We start from the raw sequence: 22,997 nt of genomic DNA, 5'->3' as shown, positions 1-22,997 counted from the left end.
GATTCATGTGCTAGTCAATTACTTTTACCTCATTACCTACCTAGGAAAATCGTAACAGCACCTAACACTACCATCACCTCCATCACTCTCCACATATGTCAGTTTACCTGGTAATATTATGTTCTCCCTGTCCTGGAAATTGATCATAAGACCATTGGTGACATTCATTATTTCATCTGCTACTCATTCTATGCTCCTGTTGTACTTGGCAATTATCAACTGGATGGTGTTCTGTACATAGTGATGTAAGTTAAACTTTCATTCTAAGATCATATGTATCATCTTTGATCTGGTATTTCTTGGAGTATTGCAGATTATGCTAACATTGGTATATCTTTGGATGTACCATGTGGTACCCAAGTTTCTTACCCAGTGGTTACTGCTCCATTAGTGAAGAACAACCAATCTTTCCCTTGATAATCAGTAACAATCACACTTAGACTCTTTGTGTACTGGACTACATAAGTGTAATGGTTGAACATGAAATGTCCCCCACCATGAATCATCATTGCGAGCTTGGTGCTCTGTGCAAGAGGTACACAGTTCAGGTGTCAGACTTTAAGGAATTGAAAACTCTGGAATAATTAATGAATTCATAAACTGATGGCAGTATTGTAAATTAGCAGAAACTATGAGGTGGGGCTTAATTGAAGGAGTAGATCACTGCATGCATGTCCTTGATTGGTGCATCTTAACCCCAATCTGATGCTCTATCTCTCTACTTCATGGCTGCCATACAGCGAGAAAATTTCCTCCACATGCTATTCTGAGACAATTTACATACTTGTCATAGGCTCATAAACATGGAGCCAAGTGACCATGAACTGCAACCTCTGAACCCACAAGGCAAAATGAATCTTTCTTCCTTAAAGTTGTCAGTGTCTGGTGTTCTGTCACAATAATGCAAGACTAACACATAAGAAACAAACTTGTGGGAGGTATACTGAACTTCCAAGTTAGTGAAATTGATATCATGCTCCTGGTCAGAAAATCACAACTTTTGAGAACCAAAAACTACTTTTTTGTTGTTTTGAAAATACACATTTTACATACAATCTAATATCTATTTATCCATGTTTCTTCTCATTACTTCAGTTATCTCCACTCAACTATAGTACAACTATATCAAATGAAGTATTCCAGAAAATAACAATTCAGAAATTTTAAATTGTAGGACATTCTGAGTGGCATGATGAAATCTCTGACTTCATCACCCTGCTAGAGACATGAATAATCACTTTGTCCAGCACATCCATGCTGTATATGGAACTAACTTCTTAGTCACTTTTTAGCCATTTTGGGTTTTCCATCAACTTCTGTGGTACTGCTGTACAACAAGTAAGTCTAACAAATAATTTACATGGTAAGATTCAAATAAACCACCATTTATACCTCACACAGCAGCCTAAGGCTATCTAACAATGCCTATATGTTCTCTGCACTTTATCATACCATGTAGGCATTAAAGCATCTTTTATACCACAAGTAGAAATGTGGGCATAGTGTATGAAATTTCCAGAGAGGTAGGCACTGAAGCACAAGGATAAATTCTATTACAGTATTTTTGTAATTCTTGTATTCATTATTAATTATCATTGTTAATCAATTTATCTCATATAGTTTATTTTAAAAACTATCATATGATTGCACATGTAGGGTAAAAGCCATGCTATAAATTGTGTTTGGCACTATCTCTGGTTTCAAGCATTTTCTCAGGATAAGGAAATATATATTCCTGGGCAAAGGGGATATTATAGTGTTTTACAATATTTATACCTAAGTATTTAATGATTTTGCATAGTTTTAAAGTGCAATTTTTTCTCATTTCAATATGTTGGCCTTGTGTCCTATGTTGTTATCAACATATAAATCTTAGAACCTTTTCTTACATTCTTTGGGATTCTGCATGAGCAATCACATTATTTATGGGTAGGTATGGTTTAATTTTGTAATTCTCAGTGTATTTTAGTTATTTTCCTGGATCTTCTTTTTAACTACATAACAAAATGCAGTCAAGTTCCCAAGGAGAAATAGGAGTACCTAAAAATACTTTGAACTCAATAGAAAAGAAAACACAATTTAATAAAATTGATTGGATGCAACAAAAGAAGTGCTTACAGGAAAATTATAGGATTTAATAAATACATTGTGTAGAAGAAAGATCTACAATTCAAAATTCCATGTTAGGAATCTAGAAAAACTAGTAAATTGAACTCAAAGGAAGAAGAAGGAAGAAAAGAGCAAATGAGGCTAGGAATCAATCAGAGTACAAACAGGAAATCAAAAGATAAATAACCTAAATTTGCTTCTATGAAAAGATCAATAAAATTGGTGAGCCTTTATGCAGGCTAAGAAAAAAATAACAGATGACATAAATTTTTAAGTTCTGGAATGACAATGGGGCCTAACTACAGAGGCCATGAACATTTAGAAGAAACTAAAAGTCTAATGTGAAAATCTAATCCTGCAAATCTTATAAACTAGATGAAATGAACTGAATTCTTGAATGAAAAATAATTCTAAAGCCCTATCAGAAAGAAACAGTCTGAGTAGGCCTTTGTCTATCAAGGAAACTGGGTCAATAAGTAAGGACCTTCTACAACTAAAACACGAGGCCTAAATAAGGCCCTAGTGTATCATTACAACATTTAGGAGGAGATTATACCAATTGTCTACAATATCTTTCAGAATAAAGAAAAACTGTTTCCTAGTTCATTCTACAATGTCAGAATTACCACAATATCAGAATAAGATAGAGACATTACAAGAAAAGTACAGTTCAATATTTTTTCAACAATTTAGATATAAAAATTCCATAAAATAACAGCCAAGAAATGCAACTATTTATCAAAAACAGTTGTAAACCATGATGAAATTAGAATTATCACTCTGATACTCAGCTTGTTCAATATTCAAAAATCAACAATTCAATCTATCACATCATGGGCTAAAGAAAAAAATCACACAATCAAATCAATACATAAGGAGAAATGCACTTGACAGAATACATGACCTATTCATGAAACTCTCTACTAAATTATGCATAGATAGAAACTTCAACAACATAGAATACAGCTACAAAAGTCTTTAATTAAGAGAGACTTTAAGAATTCTCACAAAAATCATGAAAAGGAAAGCATGTAACCTAAAATCACCCACTTTCAGCATATGACTCAAAGTCTTGCCTGATGCAATAAGATAAGATTAGTTAACCATAAACAAATTCTGAAGGAAGAAATAAAACTTTCTCCCAATAAAGATGATATGAATCTCTAAGTAGTAAATCCAAAAGAATTAACAAAGACTTCACTAAGAAGTGGTGACAGCCAGGTTGTATTACACAACTTAGTATGTAGGAATCAGTTGACTTCCTATACACCAGAAGTGAACACAATGTCCTTCGCATTCACTTGTCCCCTTAATGCATTTCTTTGGTATAAATCTAACAAAATATACCAAAGAGCTACATGAGAATCTACAAAACTCTAATGACAGAAGTTAAGGAAAAATAATATGAGGAGGAAGGTCCTATGCTACTAGAAAATGCAATATAAGTCATATGTCAGTTCTTTCAACTCAATTTATACATTTTTGAAAATGTATAAATACCATGATATCATCTCATAGATACAAACACATTTATTACAAAGTTTATATGGATAGGTAAAATTCAAAGAATGGTGAACACAATATTGAAAGGGAACAAAGCTAGAGAACAGGCACTACCCAACTTCAAGACTTACTAGAACGCTGCAGATAATAGAAATAAATCCTACATGAAAAAGGAAGCTCTCAATAAAGAATCTAAAGTTATACCTCAAAAAACTAGGAAAAGAAAAAATTAAGCTCCAAATTGGCAGAGCGGGAAATATAACACATCACAGCAGAGATAAATGAAATAGAAACCAAACAATACAAAAGATCAAGAATTTATTTTGAAAAAATTCAATGAACTGACAAACTTTTAGCTAAGATAACATGATAGCCAAAGCTAAAAGCATCATACTAGGTTGTTTACAAACATATCACAAAGCTACTATAATCAGGCAGAACCATATTGGCAAAAAACACATATATTGGCCAATGGAAGAGAACAGAGAATGAATTCACATATTTAAGTGACTAACTTTCATGGAAGCTGACAAAAGGACAAAACAATAAAAGGAGAGCATATTCAGTAAATGGTGTTAGAAAACCTCGATCTTCCCATACAGAAAAATGAAATTAGGCCATTTTCACACACCAGGTGCAAAAATCAACTCAAAATACATTAAAGTTTTAATTGTACAAATTCTGACTGTAAACATATTAGAAGAAAACATGGAACACTGTGACTTTGATCTGTGCAATGATTTCATGGAAACGAGGTAAAGAACAGACAACAAAAGCAAAAACAAGCACATAGGATTGTATCAAACTTAATCCTTTCTGCACAGCCACATACTATGAAGTGAAGAGAACACATAGAATTGGAGAAAATGTTTACAAAACATCTCAAAGATGTTCTATACAAGGAACCCAACAACTCAAAAGGAAAAAATCCAAACAAGCTGAGTTTTGGTAGGATAAAAGACATGAACAGACATTTCTCAAAAGAAGAAATACAACAGGACAACACATATACACAAAATTCTCAGCATCAGGAACCATCAAGGAAATGTAAATTAAAACTACATGAGACATTTGCTAACAAATGTTAAAATGACCATATAAAATGATGAAAATTAAGTGCCAATGAGGAGATGAAGGAAAGGGATACTTTGCACACTGTTTGTGGGCATATAAATTAGTGCAGCTATTATGGAAGCAACATGAAAATTCTTCAAGGAAAGTAAAGAAGAAGTACCATATGATCCAGTAATCTAACTTCTGGGTATATAGTTAGAGATATGAGGCAGTACTATAAAGTATCCCAAGTCCATTGCAGCAATTTTCATAATAGCCAAGATATGGAATCAACTAACAGTCAATGGATGAAAGGATAAAATACTGTGGCGTATACACAGAAGAAAATAATATTCAGTCTTAAAAAGGAAGAAAATCTTATCCCTGTTACAACACTGTACCTGGGAACATGACACTAGGTGAAATAGCCAGAAAAACAAACTATACTGAATAAGCAAACATATATGTGAAACCCAAAAATATCAAACCTATTGAATTAGTGTAGAATAGTGGGTGCCAGAGGCTAGGGATGGGATTGGGAAATTTTGATGAAAGAACACAAAATTTGATTTAAACAGAAGAATTGAATTTTTGATATCTATTGCACAGAATGGCAATCATAGTTAATAAAAAGTAATTTAAATCACAAAAATGTCAACACAATAAATATGAAAAGCTCCCACCATGAAAAGGTAAGTGCATGAGATACATAAATTAGTTGATGTAATCACTCCACATGTATACAGCCATAAATATATTATACCTCATAAATATTCATACATAGTTGTCAATTACAAAGAAGTAAAATGGAACCTTTTTAACACTGCAAAGTATATGTGAGATGTGTATCAAAAACACTGATTAAGAAAGTCAATGAAGATCCAAGGAAATGAATAGATAAACCATGTTCTTGAGTTGGAAGAGTCAATGTTTTGAAGATGACATTACATTTGAAACACATCTAATGATTCAACAGGTTACTTATCAAATTCCAAAGCAAGTTTTGTATAATCTGCTTGTAAATTCATATATAAAATAATTGAAATTGAAAAAAATCCATCCTGGAAAAGAACAAAAATAGTACAACGCATATTGCCTGGCTTCCAAATTTACTATTAAGTTACAATAATTAGGAAAGTGTAGGATTGAGAAAGAATAGATATACGCATAAGCATTGAAAATATAGAGCAGCTTACAGAGGGCAGAAATTGATCAGCTTATGTATTTTACGATGCCCTTCATCTTCCAAATGTACAAAAGATTATTGGTTTGATGCAGTTTCTATGGCTTGTGTTTGGAATGTTCCCAAACAATCCATATAAAAAATCTTCGGCCCCAGGTGAGGTATTACAAGTTGCTGCGTATCTGTAAGAGCTGGACATCCATGGGAAATCTTTAGATGTTTACAGGTGCTACTTTGAACAGGGACCTGGTACCCCAGTCTGTTTCCCTCTATTCCAGATTGGGATATGAATTTTCCTCCACATGTGCTCTGTCTTTGCTAGCCACAACATGAAGTGATGTAGGCATGGAGGCCTTTGCAAAGGCTGAACTAGGCCACTTGGCCTTGTATCCTCTGAACAGTGAAACAAACAAATCTGTTTACTTTAAAAGAAGCATGTTAGGCATTTATTTGTGGTGATGAAAAGGTGACTAATAAACGAGACTTTTCAACTAATGGTGCTGGAAAAATTGGACAGGTATATGCAAGAAGTATAATTATAATCCACACTTCACATTGTACAGTGGTTACATCTGAGACTTTTCTCTAGGAGATTCTGAATCCAGTATGTAGGCTGGGGTGTGGATCAGTTGTAGAGCACATTCACCAGGCCCTGAGTTCAATCCCTAGCACAAAAAGAAAGAATGGTTCATTTCCTCCATTTTTCTTCCTTCAGCCTTTGTTCCCTTCTTATGCTGATTTCGACAAGCTTAAAGGTATAAACAAAAATTCTACATTCATTCTCATATAGCGAGTACATCATCCACATTCACCTTCTTAATCTCTTTCTTTTACACCCCTCACTTGTATATAACCTCCCCTTTGCATGGTCTGCTTTTCATAATATTGTTGTATTTGTATTAGGTGTATAAAGACAAACATACTTTTTTTTTCTTTTACAAGATCAGAGAACAGGTGGGCAAAGCAGGTCCTGTCAGGGGAGGCTTTTACTAGTAGGAGGGGGAGGATATGAGGAAACTGTGTAAGAGGGTGAATATAATGCAAATACTGTGTATTCCTGTATGTAAATGGAAAAATGATACCTGTTGAAACTATTCCAGAGTGGGGGCAGGAGAGGATAAAGAGAATGATGGAAGAGGTGAATTCAAGTACTTGGTATTAGCATATTTGATATATTTAAAAACTTTTGTAAATGCCACAATGTACCCACACACAGAACAATAATAAATGAATTAAAATTTTTAAAAAGGAGGAAAGAAAGGAAACAAGGAAGAGAGAGCGAAACAAAACAAAAGCTGACAAAACTATTATGAACAAAAACTCTCTTAATGTCAAAAATTGTATAAAATGGCTCAGCCATTATAAAAAGAAGAAGGAGAGCAAAAAAGAAAGGGATGGAGGTAAGAGATGGAGAGAGGAAGGGAGAAAGAAGAAAGGCTTTCACATAATACAAATATGAACAAATGAAATATGTCCTAATGTAAGCAATTGATGATTTAAAAAAGTAAACATTTTTGCTTTGATTTATAACCTTTTCTGTAGATTTAGTCTGTCATAGATTTAGTAATACACAATTTCATTTTTTAAGATTAGCAAGTTTTATCAACAGTTTGATTCTGCAATGACAATACTTACATAATCATAATATAAATTATGTTCCATTTATATTTATAAAAAGAAAGTTATAATTTCATGTATATTGATTGTAGGATATAAATTTCAAACCTGATACAAGATCATTTGTCTTACTAAAGTAGACAACAGGAATAAAATGGAACTTCAGTAACATTCTAGATATAGTAAATAAAAACTCTCTTGAAATACATGTAAATGCTTGGAAATCAAAATGTCATCCAATGATCATTTATTTTCTTCAATTTGTTTGGTATTATTAATGTTGAAGCTGAACACCTTTTCACAATGTTTGTTATTTATGAATTTTATGTTAGTATTCCTTAGATTTTTCAATTCAGTTGTTGGTATTGCTTTCAAGAAATAATTTAGAGAAACTCTTTGTATATTTGGAATTTTAATTTCCTATCGGTCAGCATATTATCACCTGTTGATTCCTTTTGCAATTCTTTAGTATCTTTGTCCTAGAAAGGTTCTAATATCAAACAGGTCAACCTTTCTTATCTAGCTTCCAAGTTTTTCATGAATTGTAGGTATTTAAGACATCTAAAATAAACTTTGCTTGTAAAGAATTCATTAAATATTTTCCATGTCTGTTCCCTTAGTATCAGGTTCTGACTTGTGCATTCTTCCTCCCATTTGATTCATTCATCATAAATACATCACCATGTGCACAGGGGTATTTTTTAACATTTTTTTCATTCCATTGATCTTTGAAGAAATGAGCTCCTGCATAAATGTATACTATTTTAATTACTAGTTTTTTATATTTGGCAGGCAAAGAGTCAATTTGTGGTTCCTATTTCTCAAATACATTGGAAAATTTTACCTATTTTCTCTTCAAGTGAACTTATGGGTAAGTTTGTCTGTTTCCAGTGGAAACAAATTTCCAGTGGAAATTTGATTCAGATTACACAGAACATGTGTGTGTGTGTGTGTGTGTGTGTGTGTGTGTGTGTGTGTGTGTGTGTGTGTATGGAAAGTGGTATCTGTGAAAACATGACTTAAACCTCATCAAGTTGTATAAGTTTAAAAGAATTTGTTTTATTGCATAGGACTTTAGATCTAGGACAAATGCAGCAATATGTTTGGACTTGGATCACATGACAAGGGGAGGGCACATATGGGAGATGTAGGAATAGGTAGAAAACCCAAAACATGAAAGTGTTTGATGTCCCCAGTCCAGAGGAACTAATACAGAAATCTTAAAGTGACAGAGGTTAACAGGAGAAGGGAATCAGGAACCAGTGTAAAGATCAGTTAGAGATGAAACAACTTGGGTTGTAACACATTTGTACATGAAAGCAACGCTAGGAATCTTTCTGTATAGCTATCCTTAACTCAAGTAGCAAAAATGCTTTGTCTTCCTTAATATGCTTATGTCTTCTTTTCAACAAAATTAGAGATAAGGGCAGAACTGGTTCTGCCTGGAAGTGAGGGGGGAAAGAAGGAAGAGGATGGAGGAGGGGGCAGCGGGGAGAAATGACCCAACAATGTACACACATGTGAATAAATGGATAATAAAACTTTTTAAAAAATTAATTTTCAAAATCCACTAAAATACGGTACCCATAAATAATGAAACTCTATTGTGTATTTCAAAAAAGCTAGAAGAAAGAAGTGATAAATGATTGAGGAGACAGATATATCTACCTTTATTTGAACAACATATAAAATGTACATGTATTGAACCACACATGACATCTTTCCTAACAATGTAAAATTTTATGTCAATTGAAACATATATTAACAATTCTTAATAAAAAAATGGAGTGCCCTTTCCTGAGTCATTACATGTGTCAATTTCTTTTCAGCATATGTTAATTGCACAAAGGGGTTTCCATGCATAAAAGTCATTTTGATCACTCTACGACTCTGTCTTACACTCACTCTCACTCCCCACTATTTTTGTAATTATAATGGGTTTCATTTTCTTCATACATGCATATAAATAAAGCACTTTGATCTGATTTACTTTCCAATCACACTGTTCTTTCTTCCTTTCTCTCACTGGTTACTCTCCAAACAAATCCTGTTTAAACTCATGTCATGTTTTAGGACTAAAGTCAACATAGAAGAGAAGATATGTTCTATTTGTCTGAGTCTGATTTATATCACTTAAAATGATCTCAATTCCATCTTTTTTTCTCCAAGTTATATGATTACATTATTCTTTCTATATAGTGAAAATTATAGTGAATTTTATTAGGAAAGTAATATATTTTCAATAAACTGAAAGCAGGATGCCTCTAGAGTGAGAAAGAGGTTGATCCATTTCATTACTATTCATGCCTGATTAATACTCCATTGTGTATACATAGCATATTGTATTTATCCATTGGTTGATGATTACCTAGGCTGATTCTATAGCTTACCTAATAGTGCTGCAGAAAATGTGTGTGCAGGTCTCTATTGTATGCTGACTTGCATACATTTCGGTATATTCCTAGAAGTGGTACAGCAGGAACATAAGGTAGTTGAATTTTCAGATTTTTTCAAGAATCTCAACACTGATCTCAACAGTGGTTGCACTATTTTACATTCCCAATAGTACTGTAGAAGAGTTCCTTTTGCCTCACATCCTCACCAGCATTTGTGGTTTTTTTTCTTGATAGTCATTTTGACCATCTGAGAATCTCCATTTTGTGTTGATTACATTCACTTTATGACTAAGGTTGTTGAACATTTCTTCATGAATTTATTTGCCATATTTACTTTTTTTGAGAACTACTTGTTCAATTAATTTGCCCATTTAGTGGATTGATATTTTGGTCCTTAATTTTTGAGCTCTTTATATATTCTGGATAATATTCTTTTATCCAAGAATAGATGACAAAAATTTTCTCTCATTCTGTAGGTTGTCTCTTTACTCTGGTAATAGTTTCCTTTGATGTGCAGAAGCTTTTTAATTTGCCACAGTCAAGTTTGCTTATTCTTGCTCTTATTTCCTGTTGGAGTCTTATTCACAAAATAATTACCTTTGCCTATATCTTCAAGTATTATCCCTCTGTTATCTTAGAGTAGTTTCAAAATTTTAGATCTTAATTAAGATATTTGATCCATTTTGAATCAACAGGGTGAGAGATAGGGATCTAGTTCCAGTCTTCTACATGTGTATATTCAGTTTCCCAACACCATTTGTTAAAGAGGCTGTCTATTCCCCAATATATGTTTTTGGCAACATTAACAAGAACCAGATGGCTGTAGCTCTGTGAGCTTTAATTAAGTTCTCATATTTCTTTGTGTGTTTACATGTCAGAACCTATGTTGTTATTGTTTCTATGGCTCTGTAGTATAGTTTGACTAAGATATTGTAATACCTCCAGCATTGCACCCTCACTCAGGATTGCTATGGTTATTTGGGATCTTTTAGTGTAGAGAAAAGTAATTTCAATATTTATCCTTTCCTTTGTGATTAATTATTCTATTGTTTGATGCAACTCAGGCTTTAATATTTTTCCAATAAAAAAACAACTATTAACTCTATACCCAAATAACAAATAATAAAATATTTTGAGAAATATTATGTTAAATGAAAAAGGGAAAATGAAATATTAAATATACACACCTGTATACATGTTTATACATACATAAATATACAGAGTTTTTGCTAGGTAACTGGAAGTGAGGCAATATCATAAATCAAGATATTGAATAAAAGGCAAAGAGAAGACTTGGATTGAACATAGAGGTCAGGTTTTGCATGTTGAAATTGGAATTCCTCCAGAGCCACAAGTAAACATATATACTAGGCAGATGAGAAAGAATCATTCTCCTTCATTCTCCTTTCCACAAATTTCTGGAGTAGTTTCAGTAGGTATCATTTTTGCATTTACTTACATGTGTACACATTTTTGCACTATACTCATTCTTCTACCCCCTTTCCCCAACACTGCCCCCGTCCCACTGGTGGCAGCCCTTCCCCCTGGAGCAGGACTTGTTCTGCTCTTCTGTTCTCCAATTTTGTAGAAGAATAAAGAAAAAAAAAGATAAAATGAAAATCATGACAGGTTAGCTTGTTTGAGATAAAGGTAGCTACACAGGGAGTTTACTTGTGATTTTTCCATGTATGTGTGTATTATAACCCCTATTAGTTTATATCCTCTGATTTTCTTCATTCTACCTTAGTCTCTTTTTTATGATACTTGCAGTCAGTTAAGATTCTTATATTCACTCTTGTATAGTGAGTATAGGTTTAAAAACAATTGCTGTTCCCTTTTTTTATCTGAAGTGGGAGATGAGGATAAACTACAGATATGGAGAGTCTTCTGCCTTACAAACTTAGCTATTGACACCGTGTGATGTGGAAAGTTGTTGAACTCCATTTTCAGTCTGTAAAACAGTGATAGCATTCTCTCTTCTTTTTGGTGTGTCATAAGGATAGAAAAACCAATAGGTGTAAATTTCTTGAGTGAAGTGTGTACCAAAAAGAGGAGAGGAATCCTTAAAAACTGAAATTTTTACCAACATTATCTTTTTATCCCACTACTGGAGAAAAAAATTAAAGCTCCTAGGTATTATATAATTCTCATATAAACATGAAATATAACATTATAGTTACAGGGTTAAAATTTATTTATGATCAAGCAAACTCAGAAAAGAATGTATGCACATGAATGCCAATTGGAGTGATGGTAAGAAGACTTAACAGATAAAATAATGTGAAATTTTCTGTAGGAGGGCATATGCTAGAGTTACTAGAAGAAGGTCAGGAGTTTGAGATGTTTGGATGTCATTGAATATAAACATAAAATTATACAGCACAACTTGAAAACAACAAAAACGTTCTAGATAAAATGATAAACTCCAAGGACACTTAATTTAACAATGTAAGGAATGAGATCACATAAAACAAAAGCTCTTAAACTATGCTTTTTCAGGATCACCTGGGAAAGACAGAAGGAAACATAGTCAGGACACAAGTCCCTGTTACCTAGTTTGACTACTCACCAAACTTCCTCTTTTTTACCTATTGAACAATTAGGAAGTATGCCTCTTTAACAAAGAAAAATCAGTAACAATACTACAATATTAAAACAAAATAATAGAATTATGAAAAATATCAAATATTACTATTAGAGAACCAATGGATTTATTTCACAAAGTGCTCTTCCCAGGGCTCCCTTCATGTCTCTGTTCTTCAGGCTGTAGATGAAGGGGTTCAGCATAGGAGTCACCACTGTGTACATCATAGCCATGACAGCCCCCTTCACTGTAGAATATTAGCTGATGGACATTAGTAGAGATCAATAATTGTCCCATAAAACAGTGACACCACAGACAGATGGGAGCCACAGGTACAGAAGACCTTGTGGATACCCTGAGCAGAAGTGACCTTGAGGACGGAGGAAACAATTCGTGCATAGGATATGATAATGAGTAGGAAAGGCATGACAACAAGACCTCCCATGATAAATATCACCAACTCATTGACCAAAGTGTCAGAGCAGGTCAGCTCTACAAGGGCAGACAAATCACAGAAAAATTAGGGAATTGCATTTTCATCACAGAAAGACAATCTGGTCAGGAGTAGGGTGTGCACCATGGCATGCAACATAGTCAGCTACCATGACAGCACCACCAGACATACACAGAGCTTGGGACTCATGATACCAGACATACTCAGAGCTTGTTTTCCCCTGCACTATACCTGCTGGTATAGTGCAGGGGAAAACAAATGGCCACATAATGGTCTGAACACAAGGTGGAAGATCTCCACGTCTCCAAAAAACAGGAAGAAGTACATGTGGCACAGGCAACCCGCATAGGGGATGGAGGGTGCTTATCTCTGCAAGTTCTGCAATAATCTGGGCATTGTGATAGAGGACAAGCAGAGGTCAGAGAAGGAAAAATTGCTGAGAAACCAGTACATGGTCACATGTAAGTGGGAGTCAATAGAATGAGGATGATAATGAGGATGTTTCCCAGGACAGTGATGAGGTACAGGGCATAGAACAGGTGTTGGCACTCTGGCTGAATGGGCAGGACTTTGAGGATGAATTCTGAGATGAAGGTTTGTTTCTTTCCCATCATGATCTGTGTCCAGTATCTGTAATCGAAAATAGTAGGGTATTTTAAAAATCCAAGTGAAAAAGAACGAATTTCTATGAGACATGGTCTGTCAGGTGTTCTGCAGTAATTGATCTCACAGTCATCACAACAATTACAATCTCTAATCTCCAAATACATATAGTTAGTATCTCTGTGATCATTAGTGATTTATTTTTTGTTCTTCTCTTAACATGTTTCACTATACCATCTTTGTCACTATGCTCTTTATATATTTGCTTCTGGCACAAAAATGTGTATTGGATTTTCTATTATTTATCCAACTGGTCTTCCCTAGTAATTATAATTCGTTCTACCTTTTTCAGTTCTTTGCATGTTGATGTTCCTCAGGGCTTTGTCTAACCCATGGCTTTTTATAATTCTACATATATCTCCTCTAAATTGCATGTGCTAAAATGGATTAAATTACCATTTCAAACTCAGATTAATCATCTACCTAACCTATAGAACTATATCATCTAAGGATAAATGATAATCTTTCCTTGAATATGCCACAGCTATCAAAAGCACAGATTCCAAACAAGACTCAGAACTTCAACCTGTTTTTCTTCCTATACTTCCATCCTCCAATTTCTCATATTTAGTAAGAGGAAACCATGCTGAAACAGAATCCTGAGAATTTTATTTCATTGATTCATTTTAGGCACTATCCATATGGAATGTATCAAATTCTATGTATTCTGCACTTCATTTTCTTCCTAATTCAGTTCTTTATTCAAATGTCAGTATCCTAGACAAGACTGACTTCTTATCTCTCTTAAGCCATTGAAACACTCTTTCAATTCATCTCCCTGCTTCTGTGCTTCACAACTCTCCTCCCTGACAATTTTCTTTCACATTGTACATTTTCAGATCAAAATCTGATCCTCTCTCTTTTCCTGATTAAATACTTTGGGGAATTCTTACTGTGCTTAGGATAATGGTAACATTATTTTCTAGTGAAAAAATGACATTTCAGTACCTGATCCCTTCTCATCTGCACAGCCACATCTGGCTGCACAGTGACTCTTACCTCACAGTCTCTAGCAATGCTAAATTTTCAAGTCATAATTTCTATTCTTTCTACTTTCACACTCACTCTTCCTCCTGCTTAGCAATTTCTTCCCTCTCTTCCCTCTTACATGGCTTATTCCCACTTACCCCTCAGGTATAATACATATGATTTGCTGAACTCAGACTTTCCTGCCTCTCTTACTAGGTGAGACATGTTGCCATGTTCCCACAGCATCTGTATCCATTCCACAACACTGAATGCCCTTAATTCATTCCACATAGATGACATTCCACCAGAATGCAAATTCTGTACAGTAAAAGGCATGTCTGCCTCCATGGCTGCAGCAGGGTCTGCACCTGGCATCTAGCCAATATGGCATTAATATTTATCCTGCATATTTACAGTCAACAAAAGTCTAAAAATTAGAGTAACCATTTTGAATTTTTCAAAGAACAAGAACTCATTTGCCCTGATTGTTGATATTCTGTTTCAAGCTTCATAGATATAATTTGGAAGACATGGAAAATATTAGGATACCTCAGATATACTACTCTTACTAAGTCAGATGACTTGGTCTAAACATCTTCATGCTTTGTTCACATGATGTCATTGATTTTAGTGTGGTCAAATAAATATGATGGTAATTTTAGAAATTATGATAGAAATAAAAAATTTTCCACCCTTAAGTTCTCATTTGGGTTCTTCTTTCAATATTTTTACTCCACGTGATAGTTAATTTTATGTGTCAAATTGGCTTGACTCTGGTACCTAGTTTTAGCGGAACACCAATGTAGATATTTCTGTGAAGGTATTTTGTAAATGTCAATAGCATTTAAATCAGTAAACTTTGAGTAAAGTAGATTGTCCTTCTTTATGTGGTAGCCTTGCAAGTCAACTGAAAATCTTAAAAGACTTCATGCTTACGAAAATGAAAAGAAATTGCTGTAGACTACCTTTATACACAGAATTGCAGAGTCAAGGTTATACTAGACATTCAGCCTACTGGCCTTGCTAGCATATTTTAGACTTGTCAGCCCCTATAGGCTTGAGAGCAAATTTCTTAAAATAAATTTCTTCTCTGTCTCTCCTTTGATCTCACTATTCCTCTGAATATCTACACACACACACCATTTATATACATGCATGTATATAACATGTATATCAGATTTCAGATTTCTGAAAAATTGTTACTCTAATAAACATCAGTATGCCCTAAAATAGGATGAGCATTGAGATTTGGCAGGCTTCTTTACTAAAAAACACATAATTGAGACTAACTGCTGGGCTCTCCCCCTGAAAATAGTGTTTGATTCAGTTGCACTATCAGTTTTATATTTGAACATTATCTGTTGACATTATAGTGGGGAAAATGTCCCTAAAAATCATACGCCTAGTTTCTTAGAAGTTTTGTGCCCTTGTAACTGTGGAGACTCCTTCTCTGGTGTCAAAATTATGACAAGGAATCACAACTATATACAGAAGCTCATCCATCTTATCATTGACGATGCAAAGAACATGTGCTGCAAAAAGAAATTATAAATGTCAGCTCTGGCATGTTGGTTAATGGCAGGAACATAGAACATGGCATTAGGAGGTAACATGACATATGCAGAGACAGAGAGAGTAGTTGGACAGTGGTAGAGTAGGTATCACTACAACTTTCCTTAGAGACACAGGAGCCAAAAGTAAATGAATGGGGTAGAAATCTGGGTTTCTGTTTCCACCTTGACCTGAGGAAGAACTGAATATGATCTTGGCAGAGTTCGCCTATTTTCTTATTCCTGTCCTTGTCATATATTGAGATACACACTAAGTAGGACCATAGAAGTCTAATCATTGTTAGTTACCACCGTGTTCATTTCTCCTATAATCTGTTTACATGGATTCATGTTGCATTGAGAAACTGTCTGTTGGGAATCTTTACAAAGCCTGTTTATGTTTTTCATGTGGTACTCAGTGGAAGCCATGATGTCTTCTTATGTAAGTTTTTATAAGCATAAGATATTTTAAATCATTTACAGTCTGGTCTCTGAGTAATTTTACTGGTTTTCTAACAACCTTCATCCTCAGAATTGTAGACTGTAGCAACAACATACTACTGTCCATTCCCTAAACAGTCAAGGAGTCAGCATGTATCAATAGTTTCTCTCCATCTCTACCTTTCCCCAAAGTATACTCAAGTGTGATCAGTGACTATAATCAGAAACCACTAAGGTCTTCTCACAAAATTGGTACTATGAAGGTGTTAAGTGATTACTTTGTCTTTAACGTGTTACTCCAGGTACTACACTCTTTTGGGATGAAAAGCCCCATAGGCCCAGGGAGGTTTAGAAGAGGAGATATGAGCAGGGATGGAACAGCCAGTTGGTGAATAGAAAGACAGTGGCTTCCTGTAAATGTAGTGAATAAAGGGGAGTCCTGTTTGGTTCAGGTTTCAGAAACACCACACTCCCCACACCCTGTGTAACTTGTCAAGAGGGACACTGAGCTTATACCCTACTGTACTTCCAACCTGAGATTGTTGATTTCGGCAATATATGTTTGCTCAACAAGTTTTCAGGTACAATATTTTCCTCTTTTTTTCTTTGTTTTTTTGCTGAACTGGGGATTGAACTCAGGGCCTCATGCTTGCTAGGCAGGCACACTACCAATTAAGCCACTCAGCCAGCCATTTTTTTGGGTTGCATATTTTTCAAGATAGGGTCTCACAAACTATTTGCCCAGGGTTGGCCTTGAACCATGATCCTCATGATCTCTGCTTCTTGCATAGGTAGGATTACAGGAGTGAACCACCAGCTCCTGGTTCAATATTTTCTTCTTTATTCTCTGGGTTCTCCAAGATTTGAAACATTGTAGCAGTATTTTTATTTATGGTCATCACTTAAAATCTTTTTATTAATAATAGAGTTCATTAGTATTACTTATTGTGCAATGTATCCTACCAAGATTGCATCACTGCAACACAGCAGCTCCATGCAAGAGTTAATGCCATTCTTTTAGAATCACATGTAGAGCTTTTAAAAACTTCAGGCAATACTCTTATCATATATTATGATTAAATTAATCTGAGGGACTCAGTAATCTCTATTTATAATAGCAATACATGCACTTGCTCCCCAAGTGCAATACACTGAATCTAGTCCATGGGTGCAAAGTATTTACATAACCTAGTTGTTTATTCAAATGACATAATCTAAGTTAAGAATCAGAATCAATGTTTCCACAGGATCCCAGGTGATTTGCATGTGTATTGAATTTTAGATACTTTTCCATAAGGGATTCTTAGGTGCTGTCAGGTTGAGAACTACTAATTTACGAGCTAAAAAAGATATGAAGGTTGTTGCATCACCAGTGGCAATATTGACAGTTGATGTTTTGGGTTTGTGAGTATTGCACACACTCCTAAAAAGACATGAGTCCCACTTACTCACAATATGATCATAATTCTGAGAAAACTTCCAGATGATTTTCACTACGTATTCATTCCTTCTGTAATGCCAACACAAAATATGCAAGTGTACAAGCTCTTTATGCACCTTCATTAAATACCATCATTAGGGTGAAAATCCAACAGTTGGACTCAGTTACAGAGATTAAGTGAAAGCACTTCTAATGACTGTCAATTCTCCTCCTATGCTTTCTCTGTCACCTTTGAGACATGTTGGAATTCATTAGTTTAGATAGCACAGAATACAGATTATGTCTCTGTGTGTTTCTGTGGGTGCTTTATTTTAATCAATAGTGGGGATTGATATGTTCTATACCTATAGGGCAGGCCAGTCAGCAGACTAGAGATCTTGGAAGACTAAATAACAGAGACTTGCATTCCAGAGTCCTTGGAAGACTGCATGTTGGAGTCTTGAGTATAAAGCAATTTGGAGGCAGAATTATTCAGGACTGCTGCTTTTCCCTTAAGTTCAACTAACTGTAAGTGGCTCATCACATTATAAAGTATAATGTTCATTACACAAAGGATATGGAATTAAAATTTAAAAACATTGAAAAATACCTTGGTAGCAACATCTAGAACTGGCATTTGCCAAAAGCTTGGTATCAAGGCCTGTTTAGGTTGACACATAAAATTCACCTTTACATACAGTATGGACATCTGAAGAGTAAGTCAAATAAAAGTTAGAAAAAAAAGATGCTTCTTTTTAATTTTACCTATAATTTATAAAATGCTCATCGTATTTATTTTGCCTACATCATATCAACGATGTCATGTGGACTGAGGCAAAAGGATTTTATTATGATTCATCAGAGTGACTGAAAGAAGTCATACCTTTGCATACAGTAATAATTTTATAAGAACAAAATTACATCAATGAATCTCATCAGAGTGTCAAAACATAGTGCTAAATGGTGTAGTCTATTGGGTTTGTATGCTGAGAAGGTTTAACATGAGTATTTATTGTTATTTAATGAGAGTTTGCTGCTGTTAAAGTTGAAGGAATGTATGTTTCAGGTCATTCACGCTAACAAATATTTAGGAAACATTGGCCACATCCAGGCACCATGCCATGTGCTGTCTCTATGTCACAAAAGCAGACATGGCCATTCCTGAATGGATCTAACAATTTGGTAGAAAGTCAGCTATAAACAAGTGATCAAGGAGACTTAGTGACATGGGATTTGTTTAAGATGCTATGGGAATGTGGAAACAGATCTTTTTTCTTTTGGGGGCTAGAGAAAGTTGGCTGAGCAATTGTCATGTAGTAAACAAGAATGATGGTAGAGATGGGCCAAAGTGACAAGCAGGAGAAGCAGCTGGGGTTGAAGACTGGAAGTCTGAAATTTGAGTTTCAGATCCAGCCTTACTTACTTCAAAGTGGAATTAAGTGGCACCATGGGGCCTCAGGAGGATGTGTTCAGGGTAGCATATCATTTGTGCCCTTGAAAGAAAATTTGTTGTTAACTTTGGAGCAATGAACTCCCTCAAACCACCTAACCAGGATAGAAATGATCAAATTTTCATACTAAAAAGCAGCAGTGTGAATGAAGACTATTGAAGGTGGAGACATAGAAAGAGAGACATGTTTTGAGAGTGTTCTAATAGTCATGGAGAGACAAGATATTGTTCTGTTCTAGGAATACAGACTTGTGGTAATGAATGTATAAAGTAGCAGGGGAATGAAGAAAAGAACCCAAAGAACATACTATCTTGATGGTGCTGGTAGGTAAAACCAAATAAAATAAAATTCACAAAATTTTATATGAGCCCAAATTCCCTTTACTAAAATATGAGGTAGGAGAAGACATGAAGATTGAAGAAAACTTAGTGAAATTGTGTTGCATTAGAAATGTTTTGAGCTTAACATGCCTGTAGCATAGAAATGCGAAGATTATTATTAAGAAATGTGATATAGAGTCATTTAGGTCAAATATGCCTAATCTTAATTTTTAAATGGTGATCTAACCCTTAAAGGAGTTGCAGCTTTCATGGAAGTACATGTAGACTTGTAAGAAGATAATGTTTAGACAAATTCTTTAGGAGCACCAACATAAAAGATGTTGACTGCAGTTAGGATCCTGACAATTGCGTAGGATGACCAGTCAGGCAGGCTAGAAAAAAATCAATGCATTTTGTGTCTCTGAAGGAAATATATAAAAATTTTGAAAAAAAAGATTTCTGAAAGTTTCACAGAAAGTTAATAAAAAGTCTCTGATAATTATACAGTTTATAGAAATTGGCACTTATAGATTATATTATTGCAATGAAAGCACAACAGATTATTGAGAACATGCAACATATCACGAGCATGGAAATCTGTTTATTTTTATTGGGATGTTAAAGTAATAATATCATATCCTAATAAAGACCTTAGAGACGGAACATGACTGGAAGAAATCAAACTACCATCTCAGAGTTCCTCCTTATGGGTCTGCCCATCCAGCCAGAGGACCAACACCTGTTCTTTGCCCTGTTCCTTGCCATGTATCTTACCACCATTCTGGGAAACCTCCTCATCATTGTCCTCATTCAACTGAACTGTCATCTCCACACACCAATGTATTTTTTTCTCAGCAACTTGTCCTTCTCTGATCTCTGCTTTTCCTCCGTGACTATTCCTAAACTCTTACAGAACATGCAAAGGCAAGTGCCCTCCATCCCCTGCACAATGCATGACACAAATGTACTTCTTCATGCTTTTTACTGACTTGGAGAACTTCCTTCTTGTGGCCATGGCCTATGATCGCTATGTGGCCATCTGCTTCCCCTTGCACTATACCAGCATCATAAGCCCTAAGATCTGTTTTTGTCTGCTGGTGCTGTCCTGGTTGTTGACAATGTCCCATGCATTGTTACACACCCTGCTCTTGACCAGATTGTCTTTCTGTGAGAAAAATGTGATTCCTCACTACTTCTGTGATTTGTCTACACTGCTGAGGCTAGCTTGCTCTGACACTTATGTAAATGAGTTGGTGATATTTATCATGGGAGGGCTCATTGGTGTCATTCCATTCCTGCTCATCATCATGTCCTATGTAAGAATTGTCTCTTCCATCCTCAAGGTTCTTTCTTTACAGGGCATCTACAAAGTATTCTCTACCTGTGGCTCCCATCTGTCCGTGGTGTCACTGTTCTATGGGTCAGCTGTCGGGATCTACTTAAGTCCATCATCTAATAATTCTACTGTGAGGGAGACTGTCATGGCTATGATGTACACAGTGGTGACTCCCATGCTGAACCCCTTCATCTACAGCCTGAGGAACAGAGACTTGAATGATGCCCTGAGAAGAATCCTTTGTAAGAAGAAAATTCCCTTCTACATATGATGTCAATACTTGGGAATGTTACATACTTTTATTAACTAAATGTGTTGATAGTGATTTTCCATACCATGGGAGTTTCTGTTAAAAGAATATTTGCATAATTTTTCAATATATTATAAAGGAAGTTTAGCGAGTAGCTAAACTAAGTGAACTAGGTCTTGGTGACTTCACTATGCCCTTCTCTTTGATTTGCCCGGGTGATCCTGGAAAATTATAGTGTAAGACCTACTGTTATATATGGTCTTAATTCCCTACATTCTAATGTTGTCCCACGATTTTGACATTTTATCCAGAATTCTGATTTTTCTTGGTGTCATTTTTCGATAGTGCTCCAAATGTCTCAACCTCATGTCCCCTTCTAATATTTGCTACGTGTTCTTCTTGAACAGATTTTGACATCAATTTATCTTGAATTTCCCACATCCATTATTTCTTTTCATGTCTGCATTGTCTTTCCAAGCTGTGTTGTTCCTAAAATTTTTAATCCTTTTGTATGATGGAATTATTTGTATAATTTTGACTTTATCTGTAATTTATTAACAGGCAGGGACCCTAAAGTATATTTTCCAGGACCAGTAAAAGATGTGAGAAGCTAGTAAAAGGATTCGTTTTTAAGGATGCCTTTCTCTGGTGTTGGTATTTTTGCTGCTAAAAGTTCAGTTCCTTTGAAGAAACTTTTACATATCACAAAGACTGTCAATAATTCATTTTAAACTCAGTATCAGTATGGCATGGATCAGATTTTCAGTGTTGGCCCATTTCATTCCTTAGTTGTCCCTCAAATTTATGGCATCAGACTTTGTCCTTTAATTCTCTAATACGTTTTGCTGATCCCCACATCTCCACATGAAACATTGACCTTCCCCAAGAGCCTCCCTGTGTTTTTTCTAAAGTCTCCATGGGTATTTCAGTTTCAACAAGTGAAACTTTGAATTCTAAAGCTATCCTCAACTCCTTTTCATCCTTTAACTCATGTTTGGGATATCACCTTACACCAAACTGCCTGAGCAACCACGTCTCTGCAGGTATTAGATATAATTTTGCATTATACCTTTTCAAGGAAAATTGTTCTGAAATATTTTGTTTTGCCTGTGTCCTTACAGTAACACTAGTTCTTTCCATGTATGAATTCTGAAACCTTAGTAACATAGTAAAACAGAATTTTCATTGACAAGATAGAAAATTAATATTTCAATCTACAAAACAATGACAAAATGAAAAAGAATGGATTTTGTAACTCAATAGTAAGGAAAATTAAGTTGTGAGAAGGAACAAAACTCTCTACTGAGGTATATAAAATGGTGTTAGAAAATAGCATCTTTAAAATGTAGTTATAAATGTATAAAATACATAAAATGACCCTATATAACTAAAAACTAATTTTCATTTTTCTTTCTTTTAAAAATGATATATAGACTATAATAGGATATGTAGAATCCTAAAATAATTGGATACCAATGTGTACACCTACACATTGGGTAACATATAAATCAACATAATTTCCTTTAGCTTTCTGAAATACAAAGTAAATTATTGTAATCTATAGTCACTCTAATGCAAGAGGGTATCAGAGCTTCTTGCTCCCATTGATTTATAATATTGTACACTTTGATCACCTTTTCCCTACTTTCCCTTCTCCTAACCCTGTGTACTCCTCTGTCCCTGTTAACCACCATTCCA

The 22,997-nt window shown here is 34.8% G+C and overlaps 2 pseudogenes; one reads left to right on the top strand and one right to left on the bottom strand.

The window, feature by feature from the left end:
• Window positions 1-12,555: 12,555 nt before the first annotated feature.
• Window positions 12,556-13,513, bottom strand: LOC109703249 (olfactory receptor 1468-like; annotated as a pseudogene).
• Window positions 13,514-20,377: 6,864 nt separating this feature from the next.
• On the top strand, window positions 20,378-21,320 carry LOC109703247 (olfactory receptor-like protein DTMT; annotated as a pseudogene).
• Window positions 21,321-22,997: the final 1,677 nt, after the last annotated feature.

The sequence above is a fragment of the Castor canadensis genome, chromosome 11, assembly GCF_047511655.1.
Source record: "Castor canadensis chromosome 11, mCasCan1.hap1v2, whole genome shotgun sequence".
Lineage (NCBI taxonomy): Eukaryota > Metazoa > Chordata > Mammalia > Rodentia > Castoridae > Castor > Castor canadensis.
This window is presented reverse-complemented; position numbering and strand designations above follow the sequence as displayed.